Consider the following 6000-nt stretch of genomic DNA (forward strand, 5'->3'; position numbering starts at 1 on the left):
CTTGCCTTGAAAACCCTACAGGGTTGCCATAAGTCAGATTTTGACTTGATGGCAAAGAAACAAAACAAAACAACTTGTACTATATTAACATATGATGCATTTATTTTTTTAGCCTGTTGAGTAGCTATCTCCAAAATGAAATTTATGAGTGCTGTTAATGAACTGTAATCAATTTTTAAAACATCCATTTTGATAGTTCCTCATTAAAATGTATTCCTTAGTTTTTTAAAAAAACTATTTTATTCACCAAGTAAAAATAGCTTTATAGAGAACTATTGAACAACAAAAGATTAGTTTTTCAGCATTAAGGAAAATGTAGCCAGTATTGGTTTGACATTGAAACAGGTTTTCATGTTATTTGGTCTGTCTTAAAAAGTCAGGCTGATTCCGCACGGGCCAAAAACAGTGGTGTGAAAATGGTGTGAAAACAGTATAAACCCTTTTACACCATTTTAAACCCTTTTACACCATTTTCACACTGTTTTCACACTGCTGTTTTTGGCCCATGAGGAATCAGCCTCAGTTTCTGACTGCTTAGTGAAACATTAGTGGAGGTAATTTTCTAGTTTATCTACTAATCTCTCTCCCCCCTTCCCCAAGCACACACACAACACACATCACACACAGTACACACACACAGTACACACAGAGATCCACTAGATTCAAGTCCAGTAGTACCTTTGAGACAAGCAAGATTTTCGGTCTATGAAGTTTTGAGAAAGATCCCTTCATCAGTTACGAGATGGAATGGAGACCTTACATCACCTCCAGACTGGGATATGAGAACTCAGAGATCTCCATTCTGTAACTGATGAAGGGAGCTTTGAGTCTCAAAAGCACATAGCCCAAAAATCTTGTTGATCTCTAAGGTGCTAGCTTTTTTTTACTACAGACCAACATGGCTACCCTCTGAGAAAGAGTTTCACTTCTCTGAATAACTCTAGAATAATCCATGTCAATGATAAATGCATACTCTGTGTTAGCAAGAGTTTTAAAATGTTCTGTTCCTTCTGTAGCCCTGTCTCTGTTTCTCTCTCCCTGTTCCAGATTTCCCTCGCCAATCTTACAAAGCAGAACCAACATGCTGCTCTGTCAAGTAGGAATTTCCAACACAGCATCTGGCTACACCTTCAAGCAGTTGGTGTGTCATCTTTGGGAAGGACAGCAGCCTTTGTCATGCACTTTGGGTTGATGATGAACCATCTTGTCACTTGCCAAACCTCTTTCCTTTGAGCCCCCCACCCCCAATTTGGATTCTAAAGACTTGGTGGGGGGCTCTTTTTTGTTTGTCAATAAGTTTCTCCTTCAGTCTCTTGTGAGATCTCTAAACAAGCTTTTTATTGGGAAATAATGAGAATCTCTTAATGCCCTGTGCAACTGTGTTTTTCTGTGGCAAGACATGAAAACTGGTTGTAAAAAAACCCCATGTACTGGCTTATTCAGACTAGTGAGATCTCTCCCCCGACCCCCCCAACCCCAGCCCCTTAAAGCTCTTTAGTGGCCTTTGACAAAAATAAGCCCTTCCTACTTCTTACCTTTAAAAAAAAGTTCATGAGTGTATAAGCCACTTCTGGTTGAATGAGATCAATAATGCCTTCAGATATTTGAAATCAAGCATATGGCCCACTGAATATGCATGCCAGTGCAGAGGGAAGGATTGTGTAAAATTAAACAACCACTCTACTTCAAGAAGAAGTGAACATCTAAAAAGTGTTCAAGACAGAGTTGTGATATGAAATTCCTTGTGATACAATGGTTAAATAAAATTAGACTTGCAGCTAAAACAACATTATAAGACCTCAAAACATTGTTGGTGACTCCAAAGGTCACATAGGAGTTTAACTTTGCTTTGTTTTTCTTGGTGTGTGTGTGGGGGGGGCGGGGGGAGAGACTGATAATAAAATAAATTACTCAGTACTAAAAATCAGACAGGTCTCCTAGCTGATGCACCAGGCTGCAATTTGTGAAATATTTTGTTCTGAAACGGCTCAGTCCTTTGAAGCAGGAATCTGTTCTGTGGTTACTTACTTTGAAGTTCAATAATTGCTTGGAGGAAGATTCTGATATTGGAAAGTTCTGTTGTGTGGTAAGTTGTGCACAGTCTGAAGGGGGATGGGGAGAGCGGCTGTTGGGGGAGAAAAAAGAGGCTGTTCTGAATGGGAGCGATTGGGCATAAAGTACTAAAAATGAGGGCCGGGAAGGGAGAGAAGGACAAGAGGCAGGGTGACAGACAAAAGAGAAGAGAGGAATTTCTTTCACAGAAAGGAGAAACTGTGTCATTCAGTGTGATTCCTGGAACAGAATCTTTAATGGGTAAAGGAAAGGCAGAGAGACAGCAGTTCTTCCCTCAATAAAACTCTACTGCTTTTGAAAGTATAGTTGACCTTAAAATTTGATTGCTTTTTCAGTTAAAAAAATGGTGCTGCTTTGTGTAGGTTTTTTTTTCTTTTTAGTATGTTAAAAACACACACAAGTTGGATGGAAAACAAGGCTGTTGCAAGTTTATGCTCCTGGATCTGAAATTTTTGAGGGGAGCACCTTGACAAATGGCTGTTTTATAGCCCTCCCTTATCACCATGTTTACATTTTGACACTATAGGAACTATAATAGAATGTACTATGACCAAGTCTTCTTACACAGGAAGCAACCATCTTCTAATCCTATTACCATGAGAGGGAGGTGTGGCTGAGTAGCAAAGAAGATGCTTCATTATAGCACATAATAGCCCTGAATAAATAAATCAAAATCAGTCTATACACGCATTGTAATGAAGTCCTGTAGCTTTTCCATTTTTGTGAAAGATAAAATAATACACAAATGAGGTCTTACACACTGCTGCATACGTACACACAAACACAGAAGGAGCTTATTCTGGTTCTTCTTCAAGTGAGATAATTTCTACTTAAAAATTCCTGATAGAACACTTGCAACACACTTTCTGGCATCCAGAAACTAAAAGGATTCTTGTGTGTATACAAAATCTACTTTTCTCTTTAAAAAGATCTAAAGCTGTAGGGATCAAGGAATAACCCTTCTCTTAATTTTGATATAGGGTTTAGGGCAGGGTCAGGAAGACTTGACATTCAAGGCAGGGATTTTTTTCCCCACAAGAATCTGTCTCCCTATACACTACATTCAAAGAGTGGGAGAAAGTTGATTGATATCAAAATAGGTTGTGTGTTCAAATTGTTCAATTATTAAGCCACCATGGCCCAAAGACAGCAGCCCCCACCTCCTGTAAGGTAGGCACACAGAAGTTGGTGTGAGGGAGATGTTAAGCACTATGTGTGAGCCAGCAGTCCCTGTCTCTTGTGAGGAATGTGGACAAGAAGGTCTTGTGAGGCAAGTGCTAGCAAGTAAACTGGCAGCCCCTGCCTCCGTCAATGAATGTGATTGAAATTTGTGAGGCATGCATGCTGGCACCTCCCAACTGGGTCATCCATTTATCTCATCATTTCTGGTGCAATTGCTTAGGTTTACCTAAGGCATGGCCAGGTCTGGTGCACACATAGACTCCATGCAATCAGGAATGCAGCACAAAGCAGGGGCCCAGCCAAGTGGAAGACCACTTATATCCATGTAGGATTTGTGGCAGAAATTCTACTGAATACATGAACATAGGCGGTAAGGCTTGTGCTCTCCCCTGTACATTTTTAAATGTATGCACAGCCTTTTTTAGTTCTAAACCCACAAGGCATTCTGTGCAATCACTGCAGTGCATCAAGGGAAGTACTACTGGACTAACCGTGGAATTCTATACACACTTATCTGGAAGTATTCCAGTGGTGGGATTCAGAAGGTTCACACCACTTCGGCAGAACTGGTTGTTAAAATGGTGCTGGTAAACAACCAGTTGTTACATTTTTTGAATCCCACCACTGGAGTATTCCCCACTGAATACATTGGAACATACTATTTAGAAAAGTTCCACAAGATTGCACTGTAAGAATATGAATAAATAGAGCTGCGGTGGCAAAATACCTGTGGTCAACTGGAAGTTATGATGTAAGACCATAAATTAAAGGGTGTTTGTGCAATGGAGTCTAACAAATCTGTTGTTGCTCCTCAGCAATGCACTGTTTCCTGCCAAGGGTTTGGAAAGAGGTCCAGGGACAAGCTACGCATCAATCCAGACATTACATGTTAAAAATCATAACATATAGTTTCATCCCCAGGCAGACAGCAAACCCAGGAGATATGTCAAGTTTGTGTGACTTGTGGACAGCCTTTAGCTTGCTGGGCAAAGTATTGTGTAGGTCTGCTAGTGCGACATTCTGCATTTGGTTCCACAGGCTTTTGTGATTGTCTACAGGACTTTTATTCCTATCGTAAAGGACAGAATTAAACACTAGCGACATATCTTGCATGAAAGGCACTCATGACTCTTTTGAGAACAGGTTTGAATGCTGAACACTTGTCCATAGACTTTTATTCCAGTATCTCATTCTACAAAGGTAATATTTTACAATATATTTTATGTATTGTCGAAGGCTTTCATGGCCGGAATCACTTGGGTGCTGTGTGGTTTCCGGGCTGTATGGCTGTGTTCTAGCAGCATTCTCTCCTGACGTTTCGCCTGCGTCTGTGGCTGGCATCTATTGACCTGGTTGCCACCTTTGTTACTCACAGACAAGGTTTCCCCACCCACCCTGGATACTCCAACAGATATATACTCCACTTGCTTTCCCAACATCAGATCCTCTGAAGATGCCAGCCACAGACGCAGGCGAAACGTCAGGAGAGCGTGCTGCTAGAACACGGCCATACAGCCCGGAAACCACACGGCACCCAAATATATTTTATGTTTTCTTCTTTTCTCTCATTCTGTATCAAGCTGGAATTCAAATGAAAAATGATGGAAACACACATGTAATATTTCATGGTGATATCTAACCTTAAGTATCTAATATTGTGTGTTACATTTTTTCATGCCTCTCAGCCCTGAAATGAGGTCATGGGTCGGTCTGAAAATGCAAACATCAGCTTCCATCCCAATATCTCAATAAAAAAGCCCTTCAAAATGGATACCGGAGTCAATCTGGTGTTTATTTGTAAAATGTAGACTGTTTCACAACAGCATGCCTGCTGGTATCTGAGGCCGTTTCCGCATGGCAGCCCGAAGCGGCTGCGGGTCGATGCTTCGTGCACGGACCCGAAGAGGCCTGGGACCGTCAAGCACGGGCCCGGTCTCCGGGCGGAGAGCAGCCGGCGCTGAGCGCATGGCGCCTGCAGGAAGCACCGGCCTGCCGCGATGACTTATCCCTGGGCCTCCGGTGTCGCCCGAGGCCTGGGGACACGCCCCTGGCCTAATAGCCTGCTCGAGAAAGGCTCAGGGCGAAGCGTCCCCAGGCAACCTCAGCGAAGCAGCGCGGAAAACCAGGGATTAGGCCAGTCACCGGAGTCCAGGCGATGAAGCTTAGCTGCCGTGGCTGACAGCAGCTTCGGCAGCGATATTCGAAAGAGCGCTTCTTAAGCGTTTGCCGATCTTCCGGCTGCTTGAAACCAACTAGGCGTATGGCGTAGCTGGCTAACTTGCAGCTGCAGCCTACGTCGCGAAATGGCAGCCTAGGAAACGGACATTTTTTACCGCCTCTCTCCAGGCGCGTCATTATCGCCGTCTTTGAGAAAGCGGCCTGAGTATTCATGGGAAATACCACATTGTATTTGCCTTTTGTATCTTCTGTACCTCCCTCCCCCCCCACACACAGACACACAGAGGTGCAAAGTCTGAGCTGGGGTTCATACATGAAATTCAAAATGGTGTCTAAATGGATTCCAATGCCAAGCAGTCAACAGGGATATTGTTTTTTGGTCTTGCCTTGATTATTAGAAAACAGAGCTAGAAAATGTTGCTTTGGATATTGCATTAATATTCATCCCACTATCACAATATTTTTGCATTTGGTTGTCTTTTGCAACTTTCTTATGGCTGCCATGACAATTGGTGCAAGGTGCACCTTGAAACTGAAACTTGGGGCTAAATGTGCAGACCAAACAGA

Source organism: Sphaerodactylus townsendi, linkage group LG04, assembly GCF_021028975.2.
Source record: "Sphaerodactylus townsendi isolate TG3544 linkage group LG04, MPM_Stown_v2.3, whole genome shotgun sequence".
In the NCBI taxonomy this organism is placed as follows: domain Eukaryota; kingdom Metazoa; phylum Chordata; class Lepidosauria; order Squamata; family Sphaerodactylidae; genus Sphaerodactylus; species Sphaerodactylus townsendi.